The sequence below is a fragment of the Gobio gobio genome (assembly GCF_949357685.1).
Source record: "Gobio gobio genome assembly, chromosome: 23".
In the NCBI taxonomy this organism is placed as follows: domain Eukaryota; kingdom Metazoa; phylum Chordata; class Actinopteri; order Cypriniformes; family Gobionidae; genus Gobio; species Gobio gobio.
The window spans coordinates 45,157,831-45,178,127 of NC_137119.1; the positions used below are offsets into that span (position 1 = coordinate 45,157,831).

General features: G+C 51.9%; 1 protein-coding gene across 50 annotated transcripts in view; it reads right to left on the reverse strand.

Annotated features, from left to right (window-relative positions):
- The window catches only part of LOC307119830 (uncharacterized protein), a 148,302-nt gene that overhangs the window by 70,789 nt on the left and 57,216 nt on the right, over positions 1-20,297 (reverse strand). The gene's annotated exons all lie outside the window — the stretch shown is intronic.

Consider the following 20,297-nt stretch of genomic DNA (forward strand, 5'->3'; position numbering starts at 1 on the left):
CTCACCTGACTTGAGAGCCGTGTGCCGTGTTTGCCGTGTTGTTAATCCCTATAGATGATCTGAGCGGATCTCACCTGACTGGCGAGCAGTGTGGCGTGTTTGGCGTGTTGTTAATCCCTATAGATGATCTGAGCGGATCTCACCTGACTGGAGAGCCGTGTGGCGTGTTTGGCGTGTTGTTAATCCCTATAGATGATCTGAGCGGATCTCACCTGACTGGCGAGCCGTGTGGCGTGTTTGGCGTGTTGTTAATCCCTATAGATGATCTGAGCGGATCTCTCCTGACCGGCGAGCCGTGTGGCGTGTTTGGCGTGTTGTTAATCCCTATAGATGATCTGAGAGGATCTCACCTGACCGGCGAGCCGTGTGGCGTGTTTGGCGTGTTGTTAATCCCTATAGATGATCTGAGAGGATCTCACCTGACTGGCGAGCCGTGTGGCGTGTTTGGCGTGTTGTTAATCCCTATAGATGATCTGAGAGGATCTCACCTGACTGGCGAGCCGTGTGGCGTGTTTGGCGTGTTGTTAATCCCTATAGATGATCTGAGAGGATCTCACCTGACTGGCGAGCCGTGTGGCGTGTTTGGCGTGTTGTTAATCCCTATAGATGATCTGAGAGGATCTCACCTGACCGGAGAGCAGTGTGGCGTGTTTGGCGTGTTGTTAATCCCTATAGATGATCTGAGCGGATCTCACCTGACTGGCGAGCAGTGTGGCGTGTTTGGCGTGTTGTTAATCCCTATAGATGATCTGAGCGGATCTCACCTGACTGGCGAGCCGTGTGGCGTGTTTGGCGTGTTGTTAATCCCTATAGATGATCTGAGAGGATCTCACCTGACTGGCGAGCCGTGTGGCGTGTTTGGCGTGTTGTTAATTACTATAGATGATCTGAGCGGATCTCACCTGACTGGAGAGCCGTGTGGCGTGTTTGGCGTGTTGTTAATCACTATAGATGATCTGAGCGGATCTCACCTGACTGGAGAGCCGTGTGCCGTGTTTGCCGTGTTGTTAATCCCTATAGATGATCTGAGCGGATCTCACCTGACTGGCGAGCAGTGTGGCGTGTTTGGCGTGTTGTTAATCCCTATAGATGATCTGAGCGGATCTCACCTGACTGGAGAGCCGTGTGGCGTGTTTGGCGTGTTGTTAATCCCTATAGATGATCTGAGAGGATCTCACTTGACCGGCGAGCCATGTGGCGTGTTTGGCGTGTTGTTAATCCCTATAGATGATCTGAGAGGATCTCACCTGACTGGCGAGCCGTGTGGCGTGTTTGGCGTGTTGTTAATCCCTATAGATGATCTGAGAGGATCTCACCTGACTGGCGAGCCGTGTGGCGTGTTTGGCGTGTTGTTAATCCCTATAGATGATCTGAGAGGATCTCACCTGACTGGCGAGCCGTGTGGCGTGTTTGGCGTGTTGTTAATCCCTATAGATGATCTGAGAGGATCTCATCTGACTGGCGAGCCGTGTGGCGTGTTTGGCGTGTTGTTAATCCCTATAGATGATCTGAGAGGATCTCACCTGACTGGCGAGCAGTGTGGCGTGTTTGGCGTGTTGTTAATCCCTATAGATGATCTGAGAGGATCTCACTTGACCGGCGAGCCGTGTGGCGTGTTTGGCGTGTTGTTAATCCCTATAGATGATCTGAGAGGATCTCACTTGACCGGCGAGCCGTGTGGCGTGTTGTTATTCCCTATAGATGATCTGAGCGGATCTCACCTGACTTGAGAGCCGTGTGCCGTGTTTGCCGTGTTGTTAATCCCTATAGATGATCTGAGCGGATCTCACCTGACTGGCGAGCAGTGTGGCGTGTTTGGCGTGTTGTTAATCCCTATAGATGATCTGAGCGGATCTCACCTGACTGGAGAGCCGTGTGGCGTGTTTGGCGTGTTGTTAATCCCTATAGATGATCTGAGCGGATCTCACCTGACTGGCGAGCCGTGTGGCGTGTTTGGCGTGTTGTTAATCCCTATAGATGATCTGAGCAGATCTCTCCTGACCGGCGAGCCGTGTGGCGTGTTTGGCGTGTTGTTAATCCCTATAGATGATCTGAGAGGATCTCACTTGACCGGCGAGCCGTGTGGCGTGTTTGGCGTGTTGTTAATCCCTATAGATGATCTGAGCGGATCTCACCTGACTTGAGAGCCGTGTGCCGTGTTTGCCGTGTTGTTAATCCCTATAGATGATCTGAGCGGATCTCACCTGACTGGCGAGCAGTGTGGCGTGTTTGGCGTGTTGTTAATCCCTATAGATGATCTGAGCGGATCTCACCTGACTGGAGAGCCGTGTGGAGTGTTTGGCGTGTTGTTAATCCCTATAGATGATCTGAGCGGATCTCACCTGACTGGCGAGCCGTGTGGCGTGTTTGGCGTGTTGTTAATCCCTATAGATGATCTGAGCGGATCTCTCCTGACCGGCGAGCCGTGTGGCGTGTTTGGCGTGTTGTTAATCCCTATAGATGATCTGAGAGGATCTCACCTGACCGGCGAGCCGTGTGGCGTGTTTGGCGTGTTGTTAATCCCTATAGATGATCTGAGAGGATCTCACCTGACTGGCGAGCCGTGTGGCGTGTTTGGCGTGTTGTTAATACCTATAGATGATCTGAGAGGATCTCACCTGACTGGCGAGCCGTGTGGCGTGTTTGGCGTGTTGTTAATCCCTATAGATGATCTGAGAGGATCTCACCTGACTGGCGAGCCGTGTGGCGTGTTTGGCGTGTTGTTAATCCCTATAGATGATCTGAGAGGATCTCACCTGACCGGAGAGCCGTATGGCGTGTTTGGCGTGTTGTTAATCCCTATAGATGATCTGAGCGGATCTCTCCTGACCGGCGAGCCGTGTGGCGTGTTTGGCGTGTTGTTAATCCCTATAGATGATCTGAGAGGATCTCACCTGACCAGAGAGCCGTATGGCGTGTTTGGCGTGTTGTTAATCCCTATAGATGATCTGAGCGGATCTCTCCTGACCGGCGAGCCATGTGGCGTGTTTGGCGTGTTGTTAATCCCTATAGATGATCTGAGAGGATCTCACTTGACTGGCGAGCCGTGTGGCGTGTTTGGCATGTTGTTAATCGCTATAGATGATCTGAGAGGATCTCACCTGACTGGCGAGCCGTGTGGCGTGTTTGGCGTGTTGTTAATCCCTATAGATGATCTGAGAGGATCTCACCTGACTGGAGAGCCGTGTGGCGTGTTTGGCGTGTTGTTAATCCCTATAGATGATCTGAGCGGATCACACCTGACTGGCAAGCCGTGTGGCGTGTTTGGCATGTTGTTAATCCCTATAGATTATCTGAGAGGATCTCACCTGACTGGCGAGCCGTGTGGCGTGTTTGGCGTGTTGTTAATCCCTATAGATGATCTGAGAGGATCTCACTTGACCGGCGAGCCGTGTGGCGTGTTTGGCGTGTTGTTAATCCCTATAGATGATCTGAGCGGATCTCACCTGACTTGAGAGCCGTGTGCCGTGTTTGCCGTGTTGTTAATCCCTATAGATGATCTGAGCGGATCTCACCTGACTGGCGAGCAGTGTGGCGTGTTTGGCGTGTTGTTAATCCCTATAGATGATCTGAGCGGATCTCACCTGACTGGAGAGCCGTGTGGCGTGTTTGGCGTGTTGTTAATCCCTATAGATGATCTGAGCGGATCTCACCTGACTGGCGAGCCGTGTGGCGTGTTTGGCGTGTTGTTAATCCCTATAGATGATCTGAGCGGATCTCTCCTGACCGGCGAGCCGTGTGGCGTGTTTGGCGTGTTGTTAATCCCTATAGATGATCTGAGAGGATCTCACCTGACCGGTGAGCCGTGTGGCGTGTTTGGCGTGTTGTTAATCCCTATAGATGATCTGAGAGGATCTCACCTGACTGGCGAGCCGTGTGGCGTGTTTGGCGTGTTGTTAATCCCTATAGATGATCTGAGAGGATCTCACCTGACTGGCGAGCCGTGTGGCGTGTTTGGCGTGTTGTTAATCCCTATAGATGATCTGAGAGGATCTCACCTGACTGGCGAGCCGTGTGGCGTGTTTGGCGTGTTGTTAATCCCTATAGATGATCTGAGAGGATCTCACCTGACCGGAGAGCAGTGTGGCGTGTTTGGCGTGTTGTTAATCCCTATAGATGATCTGAGCGGATCTCACCTGACTGGCGAGCAGTGTGGCGTGTTTGGCGTGTTGTTAATCCCTATAGATGATCTGAGCGGATCTCACCTGACTGGCGAGCCGTGTGGCGTGTTTGGCGTGTTGTTAATCCCTATAGATGATCTGAGAGGATCTCACCTGACTGGCGAGCCGTGTGGCGTGTTTGGCGTGTTGTTAATTACTATAGATGATCTGAGCGGATCTCACCTGACTGGAGAGCCGTGTGGCGTGTTTGGCGTGTTGTTAATCACTATAGATGATCTGAGCGGATCTCACCTGACTGGAGAGCCGTGTGCCGTGTTTGCCGTGTTGTTAATCCCTATAGATGATCTGAGCGGATCTCACCTGACTGGCGAGCAGTGTGGCGTGTTTGGCGTGTTGTTAATCCCTATAGATGATCTGAGCGGATCTCACCTGACTGGAGAGCCGTGTGGCGTGTTTGGCGTGTTGTTAATCCCTATAGATGATCTGAGAGGATCTCACTTGACCGGCGAGCCATGTGGCGTGTTTGGCGTGTTGTTAATCCCTATAGATGATCTGAGAGGATCTCACCTGACTGGCGAGCCGTGTGGCGTGTTTGGCGTGTTGTTAATCCCTATAGATGATCTGAGAGGATCTCACCTGACTGGCGAGCCGTGTGGCGTGTTTGGCGTGTTGTTAATCCCTATAGATGATCTGAGAGGATCTCACCTGACCGGAGAGCAGTGTGGCGTGTTTGGCGTGTTGTTAATCCCTATAGATGATCTGAGCGGATCTCACCTGACTGGCGAGCAGTGTGGCGTGTTTGGCGTGTTGTTAATCCCTATAGATGATCTGAGCGGATCTCACCTGACTGGCGAGCCGTGTGGCGTGTTTGGCGTGTTGTTAATCCCTATAGATGATCTGAGAGGATCTCACCTGACTGGCGAGCCGTGTGGCGTGTTTGGCGTGTTGTTAATTACTATAGATGATCTGAGCGGATCTCACCTGACTGGAGAGCCGTGTGGCGTGTTTGGCGTGTTGTTAATCACTATAGATGATCTGAGCGGATCTCACCTGACTGGAGAGCCGTGTGCCGTGTTTGCCGTGTTGTTAATCCCTATAGATGATCTGAGCGGATCTCACCTGACTGGCGAGCAGTGTGGCGTGTTTGGCGTGTTGTTAATCCCTATAGATGATCTGAGCGGATCTCACCTGACTGGAGAGCCGTGTGGCGTGTTTGGCGTGTTGTTAATCCCTATAGATGATCTGAGAGGATCTCACTTGACCGGCGAGCCATGTGGCGTGTTTGGCGTGTTGTTAATCCCTATAGATGATCTGAGAGGATCTCACCTGACTGGCGAGCCGTGTGGCGTGTTTGGCGTGTTGTTAATCCCTATAGATGATCTGAGAGGATCTCACCTGACTGGCGAGCCGTGTGGCGTGTTTGGCGTGTTGTTAATCCCTATAGATGATCTGAGAGGATCTCACCTGACTGGCGAGCCGTGTGGCGTGTTTGGCGTGTTGTTAATCCCTATAGATGATCTGAGAGGATCTCATCTGACTGGCGAGCCGTGTGGCGTGTTTGGCGTGTTGTTAATCCCTATAGATGATCTGAGAGGATCTCACCTGACTGGCGAGCAGTGTGGCGTGTTTGGCGTGTTGTTAATCCCTATAGATGATCTGAGAGGATCTCACTTGACCGGCGAGCCGTGTGGCGTGTTTGGCGTGTTGTTAATCCCTATAGATGATCTGAGAGGATCTCACTTGACCGGCGAGCCGTGTGGCGTGTTGTTATTCCCTATAGATGATCTGAGCGGATCTCACCTGACTTGAGAGCCGTGTGCCGTGTTTGCCGTGTTGTTAATCCCTATAGATGATCTGAGCGGATCTCACCTGACTGGCGAGCAGTGTGGCGTGTTTGGCGTGTTGTTAATCCCTATAGATGATCTGAGCGGATCTCACCTGACTGGAGAGCCGTGTGGCGTGTTTGGCGTGTTGTTAATCCCTATAGATGATCTGAGCGGATCTCACCTGACTGGCGAGCCGTGTGGCGTGTTTGGCGTGTTGTTAATCCCTATAGATGATCTGAGCAGATCTCTCCTGACCGGCGAGCCGTGTGGCGTGTTTGGCGTGTTGTTAATCCCTATAGATGATCTGAGAGGATCTCACTTGACCGGCGAGCCGTGTGGCGTGTTTGGCGTGTTGTTAATCCCTATAGATGATCTGAGCGGATCTCACCTGACTTGAGAGCCGTGTGCCGTGTTTGCCGTGTTGTTAATCCCTATAGATGATCTGAGCGGATCTCACCTGACTGGCGAGCAGTGTGGCGTGTTTGGCGTGTTGTTAATCCCTATAGATGATCTGAGCGGATCTCACCTGACTGGAGAGCCGTGTGGAGTGTTTGGCGTGTTGTTAATCCCTATAGATGATCTGAGCGGATCTCACCTGACTGGCGAGCCGTGTGGCGTGTTTGGCGTGTTGTTAATCCCTATAGATGATCTGAGCGGATCTCTCCTGACCGGCGAGCCGTGTGGCGTGTTTGGCGTGTTGTTAATCCCTATAGATGATCTGAGAGGATCTCACCTGACCGGCGAGCCGTGTGGCGTGTTTGGCGTGTTGTTAATCCCTATAGATGATCTGAGAGGATCTCACCTGACTGGCGAGCCGTGTGGCGTGTTTGGCGTGTTGTTAATACCTATAGATGATCTGAGAGGATCTCACCTGACTGGCGAGCCGTGTGGCGTGTTTGGCGTGTTGTTAATCCCTATAGATGATCTGAGAGGATCTCACCTGACTGGCGAGCCGTGTGGCGTGTTTGGCGTGTTGTTAATCCCTATAGATGATCTGAGAGGATCTCACCTGACCGGAGAGCCGTATGGCGTGTTTGGCGTGTTGTTAATCCCTATAGATGATCTGAGCGGATCTCTCCTGACCGGCGAGCCGTGTGGCGTGTTTGGCGTGTTGTTAATCCCTATAGATGATCTGAGAGGATCTCACCTGACCAGAGAGCCGTATGGCGTGTTTGGCGTGTTGTTAATCCCTATAGATGATCTGAGCGGATCTCTCCTGACCGGCGAGCCATGTGGCGTGTTTGGCGTGTTGTTAATCCCTATAGATGATCTGAGAGGATCTCACTTGACTGGCGAGCCGTGTGGCGTGTTTGGCATGTTGTTAATCGCTATAGATGATCTGAGAGGATCTCACCTGACTGGCGAGCCGTGTGGCGTGTTTGGCGTGTTGTTAATCCCTATAGATGATCTGAGAGGATCTCACCTGACTGGAGAGCCGTGTGGCGTGTTTGGCGTGTTGTTAATCCCTATAGATGATCTGAGCGGATCACACCTGACTGGCAAGCCGTGTGGCGTGTTTGGCATGTTGTTAATCCCTATAGATTATCTGAGAGGATCTCACCTGACTGGCGAGCCGTGTGGCGTGTTTGGCGTGTTGTTAATCCCTATAGATGATCTGAGAGGATCTCACTTGACCGGCGAGCCGTGTGGCGTGTTTGGCGTGTTGTTAATCCCTATAGATGATCTGAGCGGATCTCACCTGACTTGAGAGCCGTGTGCCGTGTTTGCCGTGTTGTTAATCCCTATAGATGATCTGAGCGGATCTCACCTGACTGGCGAGCAGTGTGGCGTGTTTGGCGTGTTGTTAATCCCTATAGATGATCTGAGCGGATCTCACCTGACTGGAGAGCCGTGTGGCGTGTTTGGCGTGTTGTTAATCCCTATAGATGATCTGAGCGGATCTCACCTGACTGGCGAGCCGTGTGGCGTGTTTGGCGTGTTGTTAATCCCTATAGATGATCTGAGCGGATCTCTCCTGACCGGCGAGCCGTGTGGCGTGTTTGGCGTGTTGTTAATCCCTATAGATGATCTGAGAGGATCTCACCTGACCGGTGAGCCGTGTGGCGTGTTTGGCGTGTTGTTAATCCCTATAGATGATCTGAGAGGATCTCACCTGACTGGCGAGCCGTGTGGCGTGTTTGGCGTGTTGTTAATCCCTATAGATGATCTGAGAGGATCTCACCTGACTGGCGAGCCGTGTGGCGTGTTTGGCGTGTTGTTAATCCCTATAGATGATCTGAGAGGATCTCACCTGACTGGCGAGCCGTGTGGCGTGTTTGGCGTGTTGTTAATCCCTATAGATGATCTGAGAGGATCTCACCTGACCGGAGAGCAGTGTGGCGTGTTTGGCGTGTTGTTAATCCCTATAGATGATCTGAGCGGATCTCACCTGACTGGCGAGCAGTGTGGCGTGTTTGGCGTGTTGTTAATCCCTATAGATGATCTGAGCGGATCTCACCTGACTGGCGAGCCGTGTGGCGTGTTTGGCGTGTTGTTAATCCCTATAGATGATCTGAGAGGATCTCACCTGACTGGCGAGCCGTGTGGCGTGTTTGGCGTGTTGTTAATTACTATAGATGATCTGAGCGGATCTCACCTGACTGGAGAGCCGTGTGGCGTGTTTGGCGTGTTGTTAATCACTATAGATGATCTGAGCGGATCTCACCTGACTGGAGAGCCGTGTGCCGTGTTTGCCGTGTTGTTAATCCCTATAGATGATCTGAGCGGATCTCACCTGACTGGCGAGCAGTGTGGCGTGTTTGGCGTGTTGTTAATCCCTATAGATGATCTGAGCGGATCTCACCTGACTGGAGAGCCGTGTGGCGTGTTTGGCGTGTTGTTAATCCCTATAGATGATCTGAGAGGATCTCACTTGACCGGCGAGCCATGTGGCGTGTTTGGCGTGTTGTTAATCCCTATAGATGATCTGAGAGGATCTCACCTGACTGGCGAGCCGTGTGGCGTGTTTGGCGTGTTGTTAATCCCTATAGATGATCTGAGAGGATCTCACCTGACTGGCGAGCCGTGTGGCGTGTTTGGCGTGTTGTTAATCCCTATAGATGATCTGAGAGGATCTCACCTGACTGGCGAGCCGTGTGGCGTGTTTGGCGTGTTGTTAATCCCTATAGATGATCTGAGAGGATCTCATCTGACTGGCGAGCCGTGTGGCGTGTTTGGCGTGTTGTTAATCCCTATAGATGATCTGAGAGGATCTCACCTGACTGGCGAGCAGTGTGGCGTGTTTGGCGTGTTGTTAATCCCTATAGATGATCTGAGAGGATCTCACTTGACCGGCGAGCCGTGTGGCGTGTTTGGCGTGTTGTTAATCCCTATAGATGATCTGAGAGGATCTCACTTGACCGGCGAGCCGTGTGGCGTGTTGTTATTCCCTATAGATGATCTGAGCGGATCTCACCTGACTTGAGAGCCGTGTGCCGTGTTTGCCGTGTTGTTAATCCCTATAGATGATCTGAGCGGATCTCACCTGACTGGCGAGCAGTGTGGCGTGTTTGGCGTGTTGTTAATCCCTATAGATGATCTGAGCGGATCTCACCTGACTGGAGAGCCGTGTGGCGTGTTTGGCGTGTTGTTAATCCCTATAGATGATCTGAGCGGATCTCACCTGACTGGCGAGCCGTGTGGCGTGTTTGGCGTGTTGTTAATCCCTATAGATGATCTGAGCAGATCTCTCCTGACCGGCGAGCCGTGTGGCGTGTTTGGCGTGTTGTTAATCCCTATAGATGATCTGAGAGGATCTCACTTGACCGGCGAGCCGTGTGGCGTGTTTGGCGTGTTGTTAATCCCTATAGATGATCTGAGCGGATCTCACCTGACTTGAGAGCCGTGTGCCGTGTTTGCCGTGTTGTTAATCCCTATAGATGATCTGAGCGGATCTCACCTGACTGGCGAGCAGTGTGGCGTGTTTGGCGTGTTGTTAATCCCTATAGATGATCTGAGCGGATCTCACCTGACTGGAGAGCCGTGTGGAGTGTTTGGCGTGTTGTTAATCCCTATAGATGATCTGAGCGGATCTCACCTGACTGGCGAGCCGTGTGGCGTGTTTGGCGTGTTGTTAATCCCTATAGATGATCTGAGCGGATCTCTCCTGACCGGCGAGCCGTGTGGCGTGTTTGGCGTGTTGTTAATCCCTATAGATGATCTGAGAGGATCTCACCTGACCGGCGAGCCGTGTGGCGTGTTTGGCGTGTTGTTAATCCCTATAGATGATCTGAGAGGATCTCACCTGACTGGCGAGCCGTGTGGCGTGTTTGGCGTGTTGTTAATACCTATAGATGATCTGAGAGGATCTCACCTGACTGGCGAGCCGTGTGGCGTGTTTGGCGTGTTGTTAATCCCTATAGATGATCTGAGAGGATCTCACCTGACTGGCGAGCCGTGTGGCGTGTTTGGCGTGTTGTTAATCCCTATAGATGATCTGAGAGGATCTCACCTGACCGGAGAGCCGTATGGCGTGTTTGGCGTGTTGTTAATCCCTATAGATGATCTGAGCGGATCTCTCCTGACCGGCGAGCCGTGTGGCGTGTTTGGCGTGTTGTTAATCCCTATAGATGATCTGAGAGGATCTCACCTGACCAGAGAGCCGTATGGCGTGTTTGGCGTGTTGTTAATCCCTATAGATGATCTGAGCGGATCTCTCCTGACCGGCGAGCCATGTGGCGTGTTTGGCGTGTTGTTAATCCCTATAGATGATCTGAGAGGATCTCACTTGACTGGCGAGCCGTGTGGCGTGTTTGGCATGTTGTTAATCGCTATAGATGATCTGAGAGGATCTCACCTGACTGGCGAGCCGTGTGGCGTGTTTGGCGTGTTGTTAATCCCTATAGATGATCTGAGAGGATCTCACCTGACTGGAGAGCCGTGTGGCGTGTTTGGCGTGTTGTTAATCCCTATAGATGATCTGAGCGGATCACACCTGACTGGCAAGCCGTGTGGCGTGTTTGGCATGTTGTTAATCCCTATAGATTATCTGAGAGGATCTCACCTGACTGGCGAGCCGTGTGGCGTGTTTGGCGTGTTGTTAATCCCTATAGATGATCTGAGAGGATCTCACCTGACTGGCGAGCCGTGTGGCGTGTTTGGCGTGTTGTTAATCCCTATAGATGATCTGAGAGGATCTCACCTGAATGGCGAGCCGTGTGGCGTGTTTGGCGTGTTGTTAATCCCTATAGATGATCTGAGAGGATCTCACCTGACTGGAGAGCCGTTTGGCGTGTTTGGCGTGTTGTTAATCCCTATAGATGATCTGAGAGGATCTCACCTGACTGGCGAGCCGTGTGGCGTGTTTGGCGTGTTGTTAATACCTCTAGATGATCTGAGAGGATCTCACCTGACTGGCGAGCCGTGTGGCGTGTTTGGCGTGTTGTTAATCCCTATAGATGATCTGAGAGGATCTCACCTGACCGGAGAGCCGTGTGGCGTGTTTGGCATGTTGTTAATCCCTATAGATGATCTGAGCGGATCTCTCCTGACTGGCGAGCCGTGTGGCGTGTTTGGCGTGTTGTTAATCCCTATAGATGATCTGAGAGGATCTCACCTGACTGGCGAGCCATGTGGCGTGTTTGGCGTGTTGTTAATCACTATAGATGATCTGAGAGGATCTCACCTGACTGGCGAGCCGTGTGGCGTGTTTGGCATGTTGTTAATCCCTATAGATGATTTGAGCGGATCTCACCTGACCGGAGAGCCGTGTGCCGCGTTTGCCGTGTTGTTAATCCCTATAGATGATCTGAGCGGATCTCACCTGACTGGCGAGCAGTGTGGCGTGTTTGGCGTGTTGTTAATCCCTATAGATGATCTGAGCGGATCTCACCTGACTGGCGAGCAGTGTGGCGTGTTTGGCGTGTTGTTAATCCCTATAGATGATCTGAGCGGATCTCACCTGACTGGCGAGCAGTGTGGCGTGTTTGGCGTGTTGTTAATCCCTATAGATGATCTGAGCGGATCTCACCTGACTGGCGAGCCGTGTGGCGTGTTTGGCGTGTTGTTAATCCCTATAGATGATCTGAGAGGATCTCACCTGACTGGCGAGCCGTGTGGCGTGTTTGGCGTGTTGTTAATCACTATAGATGATCTGAGCGGATCTCACCTGACTGGAGAGCCGTGTGGCGTGTTTGGCGTTTTGTTAATCACTATAGATGATCTGAGCGGATCTCACCTGACTGGCGAGCAGTGTGGCGTGTTTGGCGTGTTGTTAATCCCTATAGATGATCTGAGCGGATCTCACCTGACTGGCGAGCCGTGTGGCGTGTTTGGCGTGTTGTTAATCCCTATAGATGATCTGAGCGGATCTCACCTGACTGGCGAGCCGTGTGGCGTGTTTGGCGTGTTGTTAATCCCTATAGATGATCTGAGAGGATCTCACCTGACTGGCGAGCCGTGTGGCGTGTTTGGCGTGTTGTTAATCACTATAGATGATCTGAGCGGATCTCACCTGACTGGAGAGCCGTGTGGCGTGTTTGACGTGTTGTTAATCACTATAGATGATCTGAGTGGATCTCACCTGACTGGAGAGCCGTGTGCCGTGTTTGCCGTGTTGTTAATCCCTATAGATGATCTGAGCGGATCTCACCTGACTGGAGAGCCGTGTGGCGTGTTTGGCGTGTTGTTAATCCCTATAGATGATCTGAGAGGATCTCACTTGACTGGCGAGCCGTGTGGCGTGTTTGGCGTGTTGTTAATCCCTATAGATGATCTGAGAGGATCTCACCTGACTGGCGAGCCGTGTGGCGTGTTTGGCGTGTTGTTAATCCCTATAGATGATCTGAGCGGATCTCACCTGACTGGAGAGCCGTGTGCCGTGTTCGCCGTGTTGTTAATCCCTATAGATGATCTGAGCGGATCTCACCTGACTGGCGAGCAGTGTGGCGTGTTTGGCGTGTTGTTAATCCCTATAGATGATCTGAGCGGATCTCACCTGACTGGAGAGCCGTGTGGCGTGTTTGGCGTGTTGTTAATCCCTATAGATGATCTGAGCGGATCTCACCTGACTGGCGAGCCGTGTGGCGTGTTTGGCGTGTTGTTAATCCCTATAGATGATCTGAGAGGATCTCACCTGACTGGCGAGCCGTGTGGCGTGTTTGGCGTGTTGTTAATCACTATAGATGATCTGAGCGGAAATCGCGTGTTTGGCGTGTTGTTAATCCCTATAGATGATCTGAGCGGATCTCACCTGACTGGCGAGCCGTGTGGCGTGTTTGGCGTGTTGTTAATCCCTATAGATGATCTGAGCGGATCTCTCCTGACCGGCGAGCCGTGTGGCGTGTTTGGCGTGTTGTCAATCCCTATAGATGATCTGAGAGGATCTCACCTGACTGGCGAGCCGTGTGGCGTGTTTGGCGTGTTGTTAATCCCTATAGATGATCTGAGAGGATCTCACCTGACCGGCGAGCCGTGTGGCGTGTTTGGCGTGTTGTTAATCCCTATAGATGATCTGAGAGGATCTCACCTGACCGGAGAGCCGTATGGCGTGTTTGGCGTGTTGTTAATCCCTATAGATGATCTGAGCGGATCTCACCTGACTGGAGAGCCGTGTGGCGTGTTTGGCGTGTTGTTAATCCCTATAGATGATCTGAGCGGATCTCTCCTGACCGGCGAGCCATGTGGCGTGTTTGGCGTGTTGTTAATCCCTATAGATGATCTGAGAGGATCTCACTTGACTGGCGAGCCGTGTGGCGTGTTTGGCATGTTGTTAATCCCTATAGATGATCTGAGAGGATCTCACCTGACTGGCGAGCCGTGTGGCGTGTTTGGCGTGTTGTTAATACCTATAGATGATCTGAGAGGATCTCACCTGACTGGCGAGCCGTGTGGCGTGTTTGGCGTGTTGTTAATCCCTATAGATGATCTGAGAGGATCTCACCTGACTGGCGAGCCGTGTGGCGTGTTTGGCGTGTTGTTAATCCCTATAGATGATCTGAGAGGATCTCACCTGACCGGAGAGCCGTATGGCGTGTTTGGCGTGTTGTTAATCCCTATAGATGATCTGAGCGGATCTCTCCTGACCGGCGAGCCGTGTGGCGTGTTTGGCGTGTTGTTAATCCCTATAGATGATCTGAGAGGATCTCACCTGACCAGAGAGCCGTATGGCGTGTTTGGCGTGTTGTTAATCCCTATAGATGATCTGAGCGGATCTCTCCTGACCGGCGAGCCATGTGGCGTGTTTGGCGTGTTGTTAATCCCTATAGATGATCTGAGAGGATCTCACTTGACTGGCGAGCCGTGTGGCGTGTTTGGCATGTTGTTAATCGCTATAGATGATCTGAGAGGATCTCACCTGACTGGCGAGCCGTGTGGCGTGTTTGGCGTGTTGTTAATCCCTATAGATGATCTGAGAGGATCTCACCTGACTGGAGAGCCGTGTGGCGTGTTTGGCGTGTTGTTAATCCCTATAGATGATCTGAGCGGATCACACCTGACTGGCAAGCCGTGTGGCGTGTTTGGCATGTTGTTAATCCCTATAGATTATCTGAGAGGATCTCACCTGACTGGCGAGCCGTGTGGCGTGTTTGGCGTGTTGTTAATCCCTATAGATGATCTGAGAGGATCTCACCTGACTGGCGAGCCGTGTGGCGTGTTTGGCGTGTTGTTAATCCCTATAGATGATCTGAGAGGATCTCACCTGAATGGCGAGCCGTGTGGCGTGTTTGGCGTGTTGTTAATCCCTATAGATGATCTGAGAGGATCTCACCTGACTGGAGAGCCGTTTGGCGTGTTTGGCGTGTTGTTAATCCCTATAGATGATCTGAGAGGATCTCACCTGACTGGCGAGCCGTGTGGCGTGTTTGGCGTGTTGTTAATACCTCTAGATGATCTGAGAGGATCTCACCTGACTGGCGAGCCGTGTGGCGTGTTTGGCGTGTTGTTAATCCCTATAGATGATCTGAGAGGATCTCACCTGACCGGAGAGCCGTGTGGCGTGTTTGGCATGTTGTTAATCCCTATAGATGATCTGAGCGGATCTCTCCTGACTGGCGAGCCGTGTGGCGTGTTTGGCGTGTTGTTAATCCCTATAGATGATCTGAGAGGATCTCACCTGACTGGCGAGCCATGTGGCGTGTTTGGCGTGTTGTTAATCCCTATAGATGATCTGAGAGGATCTCACCTGACTGGCGAGCCGTGTGGCGTGTTTGGCATGTTGTTAATCCCTATAGATGATTTGAGCGGATCTCACCTGACCGGAGAGCCGTGTGCCGCGTTTGCCGTGTTGTTAATCCCTATAGATGATCTGAGCGGATCTCACCTGACTGGCGAGCAGTGTGGCGTGTTTGGCGTGTTGTTAATCCCTATAGATGATCTGAGCGGATCTCACCTGACTGGCGAGCAGTGTGGCGTGTTTGGCGTGTTGTTAATCCCTATAGATGATCTGAGCGGATCTCACCTGACTGGCGAGCAGTGTGGCGTGTTTGGCGTGTTGTTAATCCCTATAGATGATTTTAAGCAGATCTCACCTGACTGGCGAGCCGTGTGGCGTGTTTGGCGTGTTGTTAATCCCTATAGATGATCTGAGAGGATCTCACCTGACTGGCGAGCCGTGTGGCGTGTTTGGCGTGTTGTTAATCACTATAGATGATCTGAGCGGATCTCACCTGACTGGAGAGCCGTGTGGCGTGTTTGGCGTTTTGTTAATCACTATAGATGATCTGAGCGGATCTCACCTGACTGGCGAGCAGTGTGGCGTGTTTGGCGTGTTGTTAATCCCTATAGATGATCTGAGCGGATCTCACCTGACTGGCGAGCCGTGTGGCGTGTTTGGCGTGTTGTTAATCCCTATAGATGATCTGAGCGGATCTCACCTGACTGGCGAGCCGTGTGGCGTGTTTGGCGTGTTGTTAATCCCTATAGATGATCTGAGAGGATCTCACCTGACTGGCGAGCCGTGTGGCGTGTTTGGCGTGTTGTTAATCACTATAGATGATCTGAGCGGATCTCACCTGACTGGAGAGCCGTGTGGCGTGTTTGACGTGTTGTTAATCACTATAGATGATCTGAGTGGATCTCACCTGACTGGAGAGCCGTGTGCCGTGTTTGCCGTGTTGTTAATCCCTATAGATGATCTGAGCGGATCTCACCTGACTGGAGAGCCGTGTGGCGTGTTTGGCGTGTTGTTAATCCCTATAGATGATCTGAGAGGATCTCACTTGACTGGCGAGCCGTGTGGCGTGTTTGGCGTGTTGTTAATCCCTATAGATGATCTGAGAGGATCTCACCTGACTGGCGAGCCGTGTGGCGTGTTTGGCGTGTTGTTAATCCCTATAGATGATCTGAGCGGATCTCACCTGACTGGAGAGCCGTGTGCCATGTTCGCCGTGTTGTTAATCCCTATAGATGATCTGAGCGGATCTCACCTGACTGGCGAGCAGTGTGGCGTGTTTGGCGTGTTGTTAATCCCTATAGATGATCTGAGCGGATCTCACCTGACTGGAGAGCCGTGTGGCGTGTTTGGCGTGTTGTTAATCCCTATAGATGATCTGAGCGGATCTCACCTGACTGGCGAGCCGTGTGGCGTGTTTGGCGTGTTGTTAATCCCTATAGATGATCTGAGAGGATCTCACCTGACTGGCGAGCCGTGTGGCGTGTTTGGCGTGTTGTTAATCACTATAGATGATCTGAGCGGAAATCGCGTGTTTGGCGTGTTGTTAATCCCTATAGATGATCTGAGCGGATCTCACCTGACTGGCGAGCCGTGTGGCGTGTTTGGCGTGTTGTTAATCCCTATAGATGATCTGAGCGGATCTCTCCTGACCGGCGAGCCGTGTGGCGTGTTTGGCGTGTTGTCAATCCCTATAGATGATCTGAGAGGATCTCACCTGACTGGCGAGCCGTGTGGCGTGTTTGGCGTGTTGTTAATCCCTATAGATGATCTGAGAGGATCTCACCTGACCGGCGAGCCGTGTGGCGTGTTTGGCGTGTTGTTAATCCCTATAGATGATCTGAGAGGATCTCACCTGACCGGAGAGCCGTATGGCGTGTTTGGCGTGTTGTTAATCCCTATAGATGATCTGAGCGGATCTCACCTGACTGGAGAGCCGTGTGGCGTGTTTGGCGTGTTGTTAATCCCTATAGATGATCTGAGAGGATCTCTCCTGACCGGCGAGCCATGTGGCGTGTTTGGCGTGTTGTTAATCCCTATAGATGATCTGAGAGGATCTCACTTGACTGGCGAGCCGTGTGGCGTGTTTGGCATGTTGTTAATCCCTATAGATGATCTGAGAGGATCTCACCTGACTGGCGAGCCGTGTGGCGTGTTTGGCGTGTTGTTAATCCCTATAGATGATCTGAGAGGATCTCACCTGACTGGAGAGCCGTGTGGCGTGTTTGGCGTGTTGTTAATCCCTATAGATGATCTGAGCGGATCACACCTGACTGGCAAGCCGTGTGGCGTGTTTGGCATGTTGTTAATCCCTATAGATTATCTGAGAGGATCTCACCTGACTGGCGAGCCGTGTGGCGTGTTTGGCGTGTTGTTAATCCCTATAGATGATCTGAGAGGATCTCACCTGACTGGCGAGCCGTGTGGCGTGTTTGGCGTGTTGTTAATCCCTATAGATGATCTGAGAGGATCTCACCTGAATGGCGAGCCGTGTGGCGTGTTTGGCGTGTTGTTAATCCCTATAGATGATCTGAGAGGATCTCACCTGACTGGAGAGCCGTTTGGCGTGTTTGGCGTGTTGTTAATCCCTATAGATGATCTGAGAGGATCTCACCTGACTGGCGAGCCGTGTGGCGTGTTTGGCGTGTTGTTAATACCTATAGATGATCTGAGAGGATCTCACCTGACTGGCGAGCCGTGTGGCGTGTTTGGCGTGTTGTTAATCCCTATAGATGATCTGAGAGGATCTCACCTGACCGGAGAGCCGTGTGGCGTGTTTGGCGTGTTGTTAATCCCTATAGATGATCTGAGCGGATCTCTCCTGACTGGCGAGCCGTGTGGCGTGTTTGGCGTGTTGTTAATCCCTATAGATGATTTGAGCGGATCTCACCTGACCGGAGAGCCGTGTGCCGCGTTTGCCGTGTTGTTAATCCCTATAGATGATCTGAGCGGATCTCACCTGACTGGCGAGCAGTGTGGCGTGTTTGGCGTGTTGTTAATCCCTATAGATGATCTGAGCGGATCTCACCTGACTGGCGAGCAGTGTGGCGTGTTTGGCGTGTTGTTAATCCCTATAGATGATCTGAGCGGATCTCACCTGACTGGCGAGCCGTGTGGCGTGTTTGGCGTGTTGTTAATCCCTATAGATGATCTGAGAGGATCTCACCTGACTGGCGAGCCGTGTGGCGTGTTTGGCGTGTTGTTAATCACTATAGATGATCTGAGCGGATCTCACCTGACTGGAGAGCCGTGTGGCGTGTTTGGCGTGTTGTTAATCACTATAGATGATCTGAGTGGATCTCACCTGACTGGAGAGCCGTGTGCCGTGTTTGCCGTGTTGTTAATCCCTATAGATGATCTGAGCGGATCTCACCTGACTGGCGAGCAGTGTGGCGTGTTTGGCGTGTTGTTAATCCCTATAGATGATCTGAGCGGATCTCACCTGACTGGAGAGCCGTGTGGCGTGTTTGGCGTGTTGTTAATCCCTATAGATGATCTGAGAGGATCTCACTTGACTGGCGAGCCGTGTGGCGTGTTTGGCGTGTTGTTAATCCCTATAGATGATCTGAGAGGATCTCACCTGACTGGCGAGCCGTGTGGCGTGTTTGGCGTGTTGTTAATCCCTATAGATGATCTGAGCGGATCTCACCTGACTGGAGAGCCGTGTGCCGTGTTTGCCGTGTTGTTAATCCCTATAGATGATCTGAGCGGATCTCACCTGACTGGCGAGCAGTGTGGCGTGTTTGGCGTGTTGTTAATCCCTATAGATGATCTGAGCGGATCTCACCTGACTGGCGAGCCGTGTGGCGTGTTTGGCGTGTTGTTAATCCCTATAGATGATCTGAGCGGATCTCACCTGACTGGCGAGCCGTGTGGCGTGTTTGGCGTGTTGTTAATCCCTATAGATGATCTGAGCGGATCTCTCCTGACCGGCGAGCCGTGTGGCGTGTTTGGCGTGTTGTCAATCCCTATAGATGATCTGAGAGGATCTCACCTGACTGGCGAGCCGTGTGGCGTGTTTGGCGTGTTGTTAATCCCTATAGATGATCTGAGAGGATCTCACCTGACTGGCGAGCCGTGTGGCGTGTTTGGCGTGTTGTTAATACCTATAGATGATCTGAGAGGATCTCACCTGACTGGCGAGCCGTGTGGCGTGTTTGGCGTGTTGTTAATCCCTATAGATGATCTGAGAGGATCTCACCTGACCGGAGAGCCGTGTGGCGTGTTTGGCGTGTTGTTAATCCCTATAGATGATCTGAGCGGATCTCTCCTGACTGGCGAGCCGTGTGGCGTGTTTGGCGTGTTGTTAATCCCTATAGATGATTTGAGCGGATCTCACCTGACCGGAGAGCCGTGTGCCGCGTTTGCCGTGTTGTTAATCCCTATAGATGATCTGAGCGGATCTCACCTGACTGGCGAGCAGTGTGGCGTGTTTGGCGTGTTGTTAATCCCTATAGATGATCTGAGCGGATCTCACCTGACTGGCGAGCAGTGTGGCGTGTTTGGCGTGTTGTTAATCCCTATAGATGATCTGAGCGGATCTCACCTGACTGGCGAGCCGTGTGGCGTGTTTGGCGTGTTGTTAATCCCTATAGATGATCTGAGAGGATCTCACCTGACTGGCGAGCCGTGTGGCGTGTTTGGCGTGTTGTTAATCACTATAGATGATCTGAGCGGATCTCACCTGACTGGAGAGCCGTGTGGCGTGTTTGGCGTGTTGTTAATCACTATAGATGATCTGAGTGGATCTCACCTGACTGGAGAGCCGTGTGCCGTGTTTGCCGTGTTGTTAATCCCTATAGATGATCTGAGCGGATCTCACCTGACTGGCGAGCAGTGTGGCGTGTTTGGCGTGTTGTTAATCCCTATAGATGATCTGAGCGGATCTCACCTGACTGGAGAGCCGTGTGGCGTGTTTGGCGTGTTGTTAATCCCTATAGATGATCTGAGAGGATCTCACTTGACTGGCGAGCCGTGTGGCGTGTTTGGCGTGTTGTTAATCCCTATAGATGATCTGAGAGGATCTCACCTGACTGGCGAGCCGTGTGGCGTGTTTGGCGTGTTGTTAATCCCTATAGATGATCTGAGCGGATCTCACCTGACTGGAGAGCCGTGTGCCGTGTTTGCCGTGTTGTTAATCCCTATAGATGATCTGAGCGGATCTCACCTGACTGGCGAGCAGTGTGGCGTGTTTGGCGTGTTGTTAATCCCTATAGATGATCTGAGCGGATCTCACCTGAC